The sequence below is a fragment of the Artemia sp. Qi Xiang Cuo genome, chromosome 4 (genome assembly GCF_049724085.1).
Source record: "Artemia sp. Qi Xiang Cuo chromosome 4, ASM4972408v1, whole genome shotgun sequence".
NCBI lineage: Eukaryota > Metazoa > Arthropoda > Branchiopoda > Anostraca > Artemiidae > Artemia > Artemia sp. Qi Xiang Cuo.
The window spans coordinates 25,918,021-25,931,644 of NC_142797.1; the positions used below are offsets into that span (position 1 = coordinate 25,918,021).

Sequence of the window (13,624 nt, forward strand, 5' to 3'; positions counted from 1 at the left end):
AATAAGAGGACATCTTTCTGTCTAAAATAAAAGCAGCCAAGAGCTCTTCGACTGATTACACCGAAGTTCATAAAAGCCTTTCTAATTGTCGGATCTTCTTAAGGAGTAGCAAGGTAAAGGCTATTTGTCGATTCATCCAATAAAATGCTTCAAAACAAATGTTTCATATTTTGAATGCATTCAGATCGATATAATTCTTGTGAAGGGGTCTTTCTCCTTCTTCCCCTGTCTCTCTCTTTTTCTTTCTTTTGTCTTCTTCTTCTACGTGCGTTTATTTTAGTGCTTGTAAATGTGATGACGTTGCCATTTTTACAACGAAATCATTAATAGTTGCGAGGATTGTAAAAGAAAGACTTCTATGCTTTCTAGGCATAGAAAGCTTTTCTATGCCTAGAAGATAACCTTTTAATGATATACAACCAATGAATGCAGCCTGCTTACGAATCTCAAATATTAGTCCCTGGGCACTTAAATATAAATATAACTTTACGAATAAGGTATTGTACCGCACTAAATTTGTAGTTGTGAGACGAATAATTGGGGTCGGAAAATCTGAGGATTTTTCAAAAGCCAGGATCGGGAAAATTTGCTCGATTCAAAAATAATTTAATTACTGTGTCTTTTGTTTTTGTTAGAAAGCATATTGTGTTTTTAATTGGAAATATGTACAACTTTTTGTTGTTGTGAAAATGTTAAGTGTGGCTCAAAGGTGCACCAGAGGTATTCTAGTTCTTGTTAAAGCAAGATAATATTCAGTGCTGCCTCTCTTATTCTGTTGGTATTAAAAAATAGCGAAGTTATTAAGCTTTTGGCCGAAATTTATTTCTTCGTTGGCAGCGCTATTTTAAAAGCGAACACATTCAACGATATATCGTAATACTGTCAAAGCACAAAAATGCACATGATTTCAATTCGTGTTTATGAGACGTTATAAGGAGTTCCGAGTGTTAAAAACTGATATTGCAAACTTAATACCCAAACTTGTTTGGGTATTATAGTTGTTTGTTTGTTTGTTTTGAAGCACTCCTGGGCAAGCTGCTCATTGTGCACGTCTTCATGATTTCATCAGAGCCTTTAGGGATGAAAGGTATTCCATGTCAAAATTCAGCTGTCCAGCTGTTGTTCTGTCATGACAGAGGGTCAAATAGTTTAAAAAGCCATCTGGCTTTTGTCACTGTGGTTAGGGAGGGGTTTTGAAGAATCTCAAGGCAAAACCAATTAATCAATGTCAGGCTGTATTCAAATCTGTCAAATGGTGTCACATTTGAAGCCTCCATATTTACAATTCAAACACAACTGGCTGATATGGCAAATTAAACTGATGAGCTTGGCTTGCAATATATACACATACTCATACATATAGCTTACATGTCACTAATTTACATGTACAATATTAAAATAATGTGAAATAATATTAATATATACAATTATTAATACAAATTACAGCACTAAGTGTAGCTTAGTATCTACAATAAAACGGCCTAATACTTCCACATATTTTTTGCTAGCCCATGATGGTGTCTGTGCATGACCCAGGATTCTTCTGAGCGTGAATGCACCAAAATACTTTAGGCACGCTTTTTTCAGTGGCAATCTCTGTGTCTCATACTTTTTACAATACATTAAAATATGCCTAACATCCTCTTCTACATTGCAGACCTCACATAATGGAGTGTCTACTGACTTCCATTTAAATAATACACTCTTAATTCGAGCATGGCCTGTTCTGAGCCCGACTATACCGATAGCCAGGTGCCTGACTGGGTGGCATATATCAGGAGGTGGTGTACCATAATCATACAAATCAAAGATCTGGTTCTGACAACCTTCGACCAAAAACCTATTTCTCCTTCTCCTTTAGCAACTTATCATAATAACATAAAAAATCATTCACTGAATACTGATATACTAAATTCTCCCCATACCTAGCACCCTATTTTGTCAGCTTATCCGCCTGCTCATTTCCCCTAATTCCAACATGTGCTGGTAGCCATATTGCCACAATCTCACACTTGGCTGTCATCAGTTTTAGCAGTATCTTTTCTAAAAGCAGCACTGATTTTCTTGCTGGCCTATGGCCATACATCAAATAATTCACCACTGAAAGTGAGTCACTACATATCAAATATTTGCCTACTGGCAAAACACTTGCAATAAATTCAAACGCTTTCAATAGTGCATACAACTCAAGTGAAAATATTCTTGTGAAAAATATAAGTGAAAATATAACTTCTCTGTTACTTTAATAGACAGTGCATGACTGAGCCCAAGGACCACAACCGCAGCCCCAACCCCAGTGGCAAAGCATGATCCATCAGTGAATACCATTCTATGTCCAGTCTGTGTCCACTGGTCTACCCATTCATGCCACCTAGCTCTTGCCATCTCTGGTGGTTCCTCTGGGCTACCCCTTGAGAATAGGGGTAGTGCTATATTTGACTTTATACCTGTGCTAGAAACTGAACCTACTTCATCTATAAGATCAGGAGTTGGGATAGGAGCAGCTGTTTCAGAGATGTATTTCACCATTCGACAGTATGGTGGAATTGATTTTGGTTGGAACCTTTGGTTCTGATCATATGTTTCAATAAGTTCTTTGTAGATTTGGGATCTGTCATTTGGGATCAACATCTTCCGTGAAAAATATTGTGCTTCTAATTTCTTCATTCTAGTTTCTAATGTTGTCAGTCCTAATTCACAATATATTGCGGGTAGGGGGGGTTGATTTTAGGCATCCAAGAATTTTCCTCAGTATACAATGCAGGGCTGTATCCAGTTTTTTCAGGGGTTGGGCAGGTGCTTCTCGGTATAGGAGGCAGCCATAATCCAGCTTGCTACATATCAAATATTTACTTACTGGCAAAACACTTGCAATAAATTCAAACGCTTTCAATAGTGCATACAACTCAAGTGAAAATATTCTTGTGAAAAATATAAGTGAAAATATAACTTCTCTGTTACTTTAATAGACAGTGCATGACTGAGCCCAAGGACCACAACCGCAGCCCCAACCCCAGTGGCAAAGCATGATCCATCAGTGAATACCATTCTATGTCCAGTCTGTGTCCACTGGTCTAGCCATTCATGCCACCTAGCTCTTGCCATGTCTGGTGGTTCCTCTGGGCTACCCCTTGAGAACAGGGGTAGTGCTATATTTGACTTTATACCTGTGCTAGAAGCTGAACCTACCTCATCAATAACATCAGGAGTTGGGATAGGAGCAGCTGTTTCAGAGATGTGTTTCACCATTCGACAGTATGGTGGAATTGATTTTGGTTGGAATCTTTGGTTGTGATCATATGTTTCAATAAGTTCTTTGTAGATTTGGGATCTGTCATTTGGGATCAACATCTTCCGTGTAAAATATTGTGCTTCTAATTTCTTCATTCTAGTTTCTAATGTTGTCAGTCCTCGTTCACAGTATATTGCAGGTAGGGGGGGTTGATTTTAGGCATCCAAGAATTTTCCTCAGTATACAATGCAGGGCTGTATCCAGTTTTTTCAGGAGTTGGGCAGGTGCTTCTCGGTATAGGAGGCAGCCATAATCCAGCTTGCTTATTACAACTGCTCTCACAAGCTGGGTGGCAACAGAGAAAGGGGCTCCTTATTTAGATAAGCAAATAGCATTGACAAAGTTGGCTCTGCTCTTGAGGTTTCCCATTAAATAATTCACATAGTGAGTCCATTAGAGTGAATTGTCAAAAGTCACCCCAAGGTAGCAGAACTTTTCAACTGCTGGGACAGTGGTGCCATTGATTGAAAGCCTTGGCATTAAATGAATCTTTGTCCTTGTGAAGAGGATTACTGCTGACTTAGCAGGAGAGAATTCCATGCTGTTGACAATTGCCCATAACCCAAGATAATCAATACCCTTCTGGACAGCAGCTTGCAGGGCATGCTTATCTCTTGATGTTGCAACAAATGCAATATCATCAGCATACAAATACAGATTGCATCCCAGACTATGTTCAAAACTAATATCATTGCAATAATTAAGGAAGAGGAGTGGGCTTAGTACTCCCCCCTTGAGGTACTCCCACATCTGGCTTAGTTCTTGATGGAGATTTACTCTCCCCCATATGGATCTCCAGTTCCCGGTTTCTCAAGTAATCTTCTGTCCACATCCTCAGTTCTAGGCAGATTTGGAAAGACTAACTTTCCCATCAGGTTATCCACACTAACCCTATCAAAAGCAGCCCTCATATCCAAGAAAGCTGCTAGTGTCTCCTTATCCTGCTTGAAACCAGATTTTATCTGCTGTTCTAACCTTGGAAGTGCATGTTTGGTTCCTCTATTAGGGAGAAAACCAAATTGTTCATGTTGGAGTGAATTTGGTAGTTCTGGGAGGATTCTTAACTTAACAAGTGTTCCATAAGTTTGCAAAGGCATGATGTGAGGGCTATAGGTCTGTAGGAGGCTGGAAGTTTTGGATCCTTTCCTGTCTTCAATGTAGGAATTACTGTGGCCTTCTTCCACTGCTTTGGGACTGTTGATGTTTCTGCAGACTTGTTGAACAAAGCTGTAATGATCTCTACTGTTTTGGGGCTAAGGTTCCTTAACATTTGATTGTGTATCAAGTCAGGTCCCATTGCACCTGATTTCAGTCTCTTAGTTTGCTGAATAACTTCTGATGCAGTAAAAGTCTCAAAAGTTATGTTGTATTTGGTAGAGTGGGTCTTTTGGTGATGTCTTTCACTTTCTGGTGCTTGTTCAGTGAACTGGTCATGAAGAATATTGAATTTTACTTGGATTGAGGTAACTGGGATACCATTTCTCAGGAGGACTGGGAGTTCCTTCCTTGTTTTCTTTTTCCCCACAAATGCTTGGAAATTTCGCCACAGATCTCTAATGGAAGTCGACTTTTGGAACTTTGTCTCAATTAGAGAGGTCCAGCTTGCAGTTGTTTCTTGGATTATGGTCTGGCAGAGTATTGCTAGCTTTTTATTCAGTTCAATACGGTTTCGGTGCTAGGGTTTCGCTTGACCTTGTTCTCAGCTTGTTTCTTCTCAGTGTGGGCTTTTTGGCATGTTGAATTCTATCCAGGGATTGAGTTGAGCTTTTTTCCCTTAAATTTCTTATAACCAAATACCTTCTGACCTGCACTGATTAGGGCGTTGGTGAGTGTGTCTGTCAGTTCATCTGTAGTCATGGCAGCTGTATCTTGGGTTTTGTTAAGCTGCTGGTCAACCTCATATCTCCAGGCTGGACACATCTCTTCTTTAAAGTTCCGTAGTTTCAATTCTTGTACTTGATATGTGTTCCTATGCTCCTCAAGCATGTGAAAGGTAGTTAATACTGGATAGTGATCTGATGAGAAAGTGTCTGGGATTCTAATGTTGAAGTCAGTTGATAGGTTTGGGGAAGCCAAGGTCAAGTCAATTGTAGATGTTTTTCCAGTTGTTTTATCAAGTCTTGTACCAAGATCCAGGGGGATGAGTAAGCATGTCAAGAATGCCGCATCAATGATAATGTTGGTCAGTTCATTTGACTTGTGATCCTGAGGTGATACTGTATCCCACATGGGATTGTGGAGGTTGAAATCTCCAGCCAATATTTTTGAGTTTTCACAACTATTCAGAACCTCCTTTAGTTGTTTTACATCTAAGTTTTCTGTAGAAGTATTATAATAGTTGACAATGCTTATCCAATTTTCTTTGAATTTTACTTTAATTGATCCTATTTCATTTCTTCCTGGTACACTAGGCTCCACAATATGGGCAAGACAATCTGTAACAAAGGTTATGAGCCCACCCCCAGTTCCCTGGTCCCTGTCCCACCTTTCTGCAGTATATCCTCGGAACTTTGGTGTAGGTTTTTCTGCAGCAAGGAACGTTTCTTGTAGCAAGACTAAATCTGGTTGTAGCCTGAGGATGAGATTGCGGAGCTCAATTACCTTTGTCCTTCCCAAACCCTGTGTATTTAGCTGTAGGACCTTCATATTGCATGGGTGTTTTTTCCTCTTTTCCTTTACCTCTGTTTCCTAGTTTTGCCCTCTTACAGGCATTTCCTACTCCTTCTTTATCTTCTGATTCTGATGTACTCATGACAATGTCTGATGGGTCTTCATCAGAACTGAGCTCATCAGCCATATCCCTAATGAGTTCTTTGTTTGTTTCATCTGTATCTTTTTGTTGTAGGAGGATTGAGCAGAGGGAGGTTACCAGCTTTGTTAACCGCTCAACAGATTTTCTAAGCTTAAGGATCTCTTCTTCATGGTTACATATTAGAGGTGGGAATGCATTGTAGGGTATTTGTGGGTCTGCCAACCCAGTTGGTCTTGTGGCTTGGGTTGTTTGGGCAGTTGTTACCTGGCTAAAGCTCCTTGTATTAATTACTGATGCTCTTAATTTATTGGTCTTCTCTTTGTAGATCTTGCAGTCTCTGCTATTGGCTGTATGAGCCTCATTACAGTTGCTGTATTTTTTGGGAGGGTTAGATTCATCTTTTGAGGGGCATGTTCTGGAATTATGGGCTTCTGCACAAATCAAGCATCTCTCTTTTCCCCAGCAGTTTACTGCTATATGGCCAAATTTCAAACATTTGTAGCATTGCCTTGGGTTTGGTAAATGTTCATGAACATATATCTGGACACCCCATACAGCAATTCTTGCTGGGAATGGTACATCAGTATTGAAGTTGATTAAGATCATATATGACTCTTGTCTTTTACCACTCTTTGATATATTCTCTTCATTTGCAATTTTGACATCTTTTATATTTGGTTGAGCCTTTACTTCTTCTAAGACCTCCTCTTTTAGCCCAACTGCCCGGGAAGGAAACATTTCCCTTCCATATTTTTCCGAGAACTCTCTCTTTGAAGACTAGCCTACTTCAGTATTGTTAACTTTTAGTCATCTAAGCAACATAATCGTAGAAGCAGTTTCTTTGTTCTTGGCCAGTACTTCCTCAGCACCACCAAGTGTTACATTAGGGCAAACCACCCCAAAATCTCTGCATACATTTTGTGACAGTAGCTTTCCTATGTATCCTATGCATGCTCTGGGTAAAGGTCCATTGTCTTTATTGTCAGCAGTCTGTCCCCACACCAGGACACTGGGAGTATGGCCACCAGCCCCAGGAGCCCCATCACACTGTAATGGGTGATCAGAAGGCTCGGCCATGTCAATAGAGAAATTTTCAATAGCCTAGACAGGAAATAGCCTAGAAGCAAAAAAAATAAGTACAAAAAAGCAAGCACTAAAACAATATATAGCAATAAAACAAGCACTACACAATAAGAAGCAAGCCAAGCAAAAACACTTAGGCTATTCAAAAGCCAGCAAAATTCTAGTACACTATACCTATTATACACCAATATGGAGCTCCTTAGCAGTACAATCATGAGAAACCTTTTTTTCCTAGGTTTTCTTTGATATTGATCCAAAATTTGCGAAATATTAAATATTTAATCCAGAAGAGCCTTTCAAGAGATCGTCTTCTTCCAAAACTTTAGTTATTCCTCTAAGGGGGAAAATTTTCCTTAGGTGGAAGTTGTATGCGTGAAATAATCCCTTTGAAAGCCCTAAATTTTAATTTTTCCTGTGCCCAGTGCAGTCGGACCGTGTAGAGAAATTCTTCTATCATCCTAAGTTTGCACAGATGTTCAGAACCACTTTTTCAAAAATGTGCGTTTAATCTGTGTTTTTGACACTGTAGTTTTACAATCCGTATCCAAAGTATGCCTTAAAATTTGCTACCCTTATATTTCCTGACATAGAGGGAAATCTTGAAACTCATTTTTCTCTTCCCGAATCTCCTCTGGAATTATATTCTTATACTAAATATACTCTTCGTCCTTTCTCCTCATCCTATAATCTCCTTTTAGAACTCCTTTCCCTCTTTTTTATTTGAAATCTATGCTTCAGTTTAAAGACAAATTCAAAATTAAGAATTTCCATTCCGGATATGTAAGGAGCCTGGATAATTTGGAAATGTATATCTTTTCAGCCATTAACTCTTACGATTCTTATGCTTCTCTCATATTCCACATTTCGTATTTTAATCACGAGCGCTCTCAAAAAATGTTTTTGGGGGCAAGGTTTAAGTCTAGGGCTTTTAATCTAATGAACGATATATTGGACGAACAGTTTACTCACCTTAGTTACATTATTTATTTTTTTTTTTTTTAAGTCTTCATAGTATTGCAATATTTTTTATTTAATGTATTTTTTCAATAGTTTGGCTGTATTCCAGTAAGATATATCACTAAGAAAAAAAAAACATCAAAAACGAAAACAGCTCTTTTTTTGTTTTACAGTTATTTTTTTGAAAGTTTTGGTTATGTTGAGTCAAGATTCTCCTTGCTTAAAGTTCGTTACCATTAACTGTTTGATCAATCTTCTAAAACAGGTATAAGGAAGCAGAGTACGAAATAAAGACAAACAGCAGGAGAAATAAGTCTGAAAATAAAGTTAGTTAAAGTTAAAGTTTACTCACCGTAGTTGAAGGTTTCGGAAATTATATCTGTGAGGAAGACAGCCCCTCCCCCCTATAGCTCTTAGGGAAAGGGTTGTAAGTTATGCCATTAGGGCATATAAGGTTCTTATAAAAATGGTGGTCGTATATGCTTTGGAGGGGACTAATTGGATTGGTAATCATAAGTTCCAGTGCCCCTTTTAAGAGTCGAAGTGATTTTTTTTTTTTTTTTTTTTTTTTTTTTTTTTTTAGTAAAACCCCTTAATGAAAGAACAAAAATGCACATGGTTTCAATTCGTGTTTATGAGACGTTTTAAGGAGTTCCAAGTGTTAAAAACTGATAGTGCAAACTTAAATAGCTTTCACTCCTCATAGTTGTCTTCCCAACATACCTTCAGTGTGTGTACACATGAAATACCAAACTAAAGGTTCACTTTTGACTTAGTAACAAATATCGTTTATCTGTAAGTGACTTTTGATAGGACGGTACTTTGAATTCAGAAAGTCAGGTTTAAATACCTCAGATTTTGCAAGTTAATTTAGCCTATTCCCCTTCCCCCAAGGTTGTTTTGCCTTTCTCTGAGATTAAAAAAAAATACCATGTTTTGGCACTTTCGTTTAAAAATATTTTTTTTGTATTTCCATTGCCCCCCCCCCACCTTCACTTTTAAGGGACTAAACGAGGTTGCTAATTTAGCAGTCGATTTATAAAGTGAGAAGACTCCCGCTGGGTGATCCTAGTGGCTTGTTAGCATTTTAATGGTGCGAAGAAATGAGAAGTTCAATTTTGACTTGATGGACTTATCATTCAAACCGTGTATTTTGACGTCTAGACTTCACGAGTCTGATCAATTTAGCCACGGATTCGTAAGTTGAATAAATAAGCACTAATCTTAGTTGCTTCTTGGCGATTAAATGGTGCGAATTCATGGGAAGATAAGTTTTTACAAGACGGAAATTGCTTTCAAATAGCGTATAAGAGCTTTAGACTTGGTGAGCCTTTTAATTTAGCCACAGATTTGTAAGTTAAATGAAAAAAACCTTAAACAATCCCAGTGGCTTCTTGGCCTTTGAATGGTGCGAAGGTGAAGTTGAATAGCTCGGTAGATTTGGTGACGGAAAATCTGCCTGGCTCGTCATATTCAGAATTTTTACTCTTAAAATCAAACAAAGGTTTAATTGCAAAAAAAAAAACATATCGCAAAGCGAATTTATCTTTTTCTTCAGCACATAGGCTTGTCCACTTAATGACTTAACGGATCTAAGATATTGAACCTTTCTTTTATTAAATAAAAAAAAAACAAGTTTTTTAAACTGAAAGTAAGGAGCGACATTAAAACTTAAAACGAACAGAAATTATTCCGTATATTAAAGGGATTGTCCCCTCCTCAACGCCTAGCTCTTTACGCTAAAGTTTTGTATTGTTTTAAAAAATAGACTTGTAAAAAAGAGTCAAACTATAGCGCACAGAGCAAGGCGTTGAGGAGGGGACAGCCCCTTTCATATATGGAATAATTTCTGTTCGTTTTAAGTTTTAATGTTGCTCCTTACTTTCATTTAAAAAAACTTGTTTTTTTTATTTAATTTCAGATCGTTTTTTAGTTACTGCAGCTTTTATTTTGGCTAACCGTCATTGAATAAGTAAACAAAATTTGCATAAAAATTTTACTTTTCTTTTGCTAAATGGATGTCTTTACAAATTAACATACGTAACTAACTTCTATATTCGTATATTTTTCTTCTGGCAAAAAATACAAAGTTGCAGATTTTTACAGATATGAGCTTGAAACCTATGTAATAGAGTTTTCTGATACGCTGAATCTGACGGTGTGATTTTCATTAAAATTCTTTCACTTGTAGGGAATGTTTCAGCCCTCTTTAAAAAATTGGGTAAATTTTCTGAGGCTCGTAGCCTTTGATGAGTAATACTAAACTTAATAAAATTGATATATTTAGAATCAGCATTATAAACACATTCTTTTGATACATTTATTGACATCAAAATTCCGTTTTTAAAAGTTTCGATTACTATTGAGCCGTATCGCTTGTTTTTTTTATTGTTTTTTTATTACGTATATGTTATTACTTATATGAGGGGGTTCTCCCCTTAGTCAAAACCACGCTCTTTACGTTAAAAGTTAAAAAAAAATTTGATTAACAAACCCCTGAATCACAAAGGCCGTTTAATTAGAATAGATAGCTCTTTTGAAAGCACTAAAAAAAACTGTAGCGTAAAGAGCGAGGTATTGACTTGGGGGAGAACCCCCTCACATACGTTATAATTTCTGTTCGTTTTATGTTCAAATGTTCCTTCTTACTTTCAGTTGAAAAGACTTGTTTTTTTTATTTAATTTCTGATCGTTTTTTAAATAATGCTTGGAAATCCGGCGCCCCCTTCATAGAAATGTCCCCTATCCCAAAAAAACATCATCCACGGAAAAATTCTCCAGAGTAACCCCCTCCTCTAGCCTCCCCCCCCTCCAGAAAAAAATCCTTCCTGAAAATGTCTGTATACTTCCACATAACCAATAAATAATGCTGGCAAGTCCGGCGCCCCCTTCATGGCAATTTCCCTTCCCCCATGAAAACTTCCTTCATGGACAGATCCTCCAACATAACCCCCGACCCACCCTTCCCTCCCACTACCAGAAAAAACCCTCCTGAAAACTTCTTTATACTTCCCAATAACCAATGCTATATGTTAACATTGGGTAAAGTTCATAACTTTCAGCCCTCCCCCCGGGGACTTCGTGGGATTAAGTCATCTTAAAAGACATATTTATCATATTTTCGACCATGCTGAACAAAATGGCTATCTCAAAATTTTGATCGGGTGACTTTGGGAAAAAAATAAGCGTGGGAGGGGGCCTAGTTGCCCTCCATTTTTTTTTGGTCACTTAAAAAGGGTACTAGAACTTTTAATTTCCGTTCCCATGAGCCCTACCAAGATATTCTAGGACCACTGGGTCGATACGATCACCCCTGGGGAAAAAAAAAAAATAAACACGCATCTGTGATCTTTCTTCTGGCAAAAAATGCAAAATTCCACATTTTTGTAGATAGGAGCTTGAAACCTCTGCAGTAGGGTTCTCTGATACGCTGAATATGATGGTATGCTTTTCATTAGGTTCTATAACTTTTAGGCGGTCTTTCCCCCCTTTTTTGCAAATCAGCCAAATTTTCTCAGGCGTGTAACTTTTGATGGGTAACCCTAAACTTGATGTAAATTATATATTTGAAATCAGCATTGAAATCTGATTCTTTTGATGTATCTATTGGTATGAAAAACCCGTTTTCTAGAATTTCGGTTACCATTGAGCCGGGTCGCTCCTTACTTACAGTTCGTTACCACGAACTGTTTGACAAATGCATAAAAACCGGGGCTAATCAATACTCATATTCTTCTCTTTTTTTCTTTTTTTTCCTTTTTTTCTTTTTTACTGGAACTAACTTGTTTTGATTTCTAATTCTGGACGAAGGTGTTTGACCGTGTAGAGTGTGTCATAGAATTTTTGTTTAGACATCAAGGACTTTCCTAACTCATTATCAGGGTTCGCACCATTGTTAGAGCAGATAATCCTTGCACTCCCAATATCTTACACCAAAAACTTATTTAACCAAAATGAAGACTGTTCTCCGGCGGAGAACCTCCGCCTAAAAGTTCTTTGCATAGAAGGTTATAATTAGCGCCTTTTTAACCCTTTGGTAGGCTTGGTATGGATTAGCAAGGTAAAATCTGTTTGTCGATCCATCCAGAAAAAATGATTCAGATTTCAAATGTTTTAAAGTCAAGATACTGCCAGAGAAAGAGTCAGAATCAGAAAGAAATTTTTAAACTAAAAAACATAACGGGATCGAGAATTTGCGATTTTTTAGAACAAATATACCCCCTAATCTATCTGATTTCGTTGGAACATTTACGCTTCCTCTGAAAAATGTTGGTAAAACGATAAAAATGCTTTATTTTTACTTTATAAATTTATTGTTTAACCATTTGAGGGAATTAGGTGCAAATTTTTGGGGGATTTGTAGGTGGTGTCAAAGCTTTTCAAGAGAAAAGGATGGTTTTGTTCATTTGTGCAAGCTTATCTAAGTATTTGAAGAGAAAAAACATGCACTTAAATACAGGGAAAATGCACTATGAATATATGTATTTGAGGGAGAAATGAATCCTAGTTATTGAGGAATCAATATTTCCCTGTGCCAATATTATAGTCCCAAAATCAGAAAATGATGGTAAAACAAAGATATACCTTGATAGAATTGTAATCTTTTTCAATAAATTAATAAGGTTTTCTAGCCCCCATCCCCGAATCCTTTTAGTAATATCTTCATTTGTAAGTTAGAATGGTATTTAGGCACACTTTCAGCTAAAAGACTCAAGTATACGTGCCAGATGATGTGGGGGGAGGGGGGCTGGTAAGGGTTTTTATCTGAATCTAGTTTTGAGTCGTTTTTCTTCTCTCTCCCTCTTTTTTAATTTTGTGTAATGATTAAATTTTAGTTGAAATGGATTAACAAACGAAAATGTTTGTTCAATTCCGAGGACTAGTTTCGTATTCGCTATGAAAGGACAGAAAAGCTCAGTGTTTAATAGTATGAAAAAATTGAAGATATGCAATGTTTTTTGCCAATGTTTTTTTTTTTTTTTTTTTTTTTTTTTTTTTTTCAGAGGGTCATGCATGTTTTTTTTCTTGGATGAAACCAAAGCGCTGCAGTATCTGGCCATTAATTTCCATTGTGGCACCATTTGAAGACTGAAGTTTTTTGTACAATTGTTTAAAAAGATGTATTTGTGTGCAAAATGTGCTGTTATCTTGTGGGTTTTAAAATGACAAAATGTGTGGGAAATGAACTTTTTACTTGATTCCTATCGATATCTTGCCTTGTTTTTTTTTCTGTTTTTGACAAATAAAGTTTTTTGTTCTGTGATGTTGAAACTTAAAATTATACGTAAATATAAGTAGCTTATGTAGAAGATTAGTTGGGTCCCTGGGAAAATACTAACTATTCAAGTATCAGATTAAGGACATATTTTGAATATGTGGGTCAATTTGTGTGCAAATTTTTAATAATGTAGTCTTTTTTTCAAAATTCACGGTGGTAACTACTATTTGAGGATAGGTTACTAATTTTGGGATGTAGGTAAAACCCAGTTGAATATGGGGTGAGCCCATGAAGCAGATTAAAAATCCTTCAGATTAAAGTT

At 37.1% G+C, this 13,624-nt stretch overlaps 1 protein-coding gene across 7 annotated transcripts in view; it reads left to right on the top strand.

The window, feature by feature from the left end:
- Positions 1 to 13,341, top strand: part of LOC148952935 (uncharacterized) — a 49,062-nt gene extending 35,721 nt beyond the window's left edge. For all 7 annotated transcript variants that reach the window (XM_089088185.1, XM_089088190.1, XM_089088184.1 and 4 more), the window contains one exon: positions 13,088 to 13,341. The gene's annotated coding sequence lies outside the window, so the exon portion shown is untranslated. The remainder of the gene's footprint in view (positions 1 to 13,087) is intronic.
- The last annotated feature ends 283 nt before the right edge of the window (positions 13,342 to 13,624 follow it).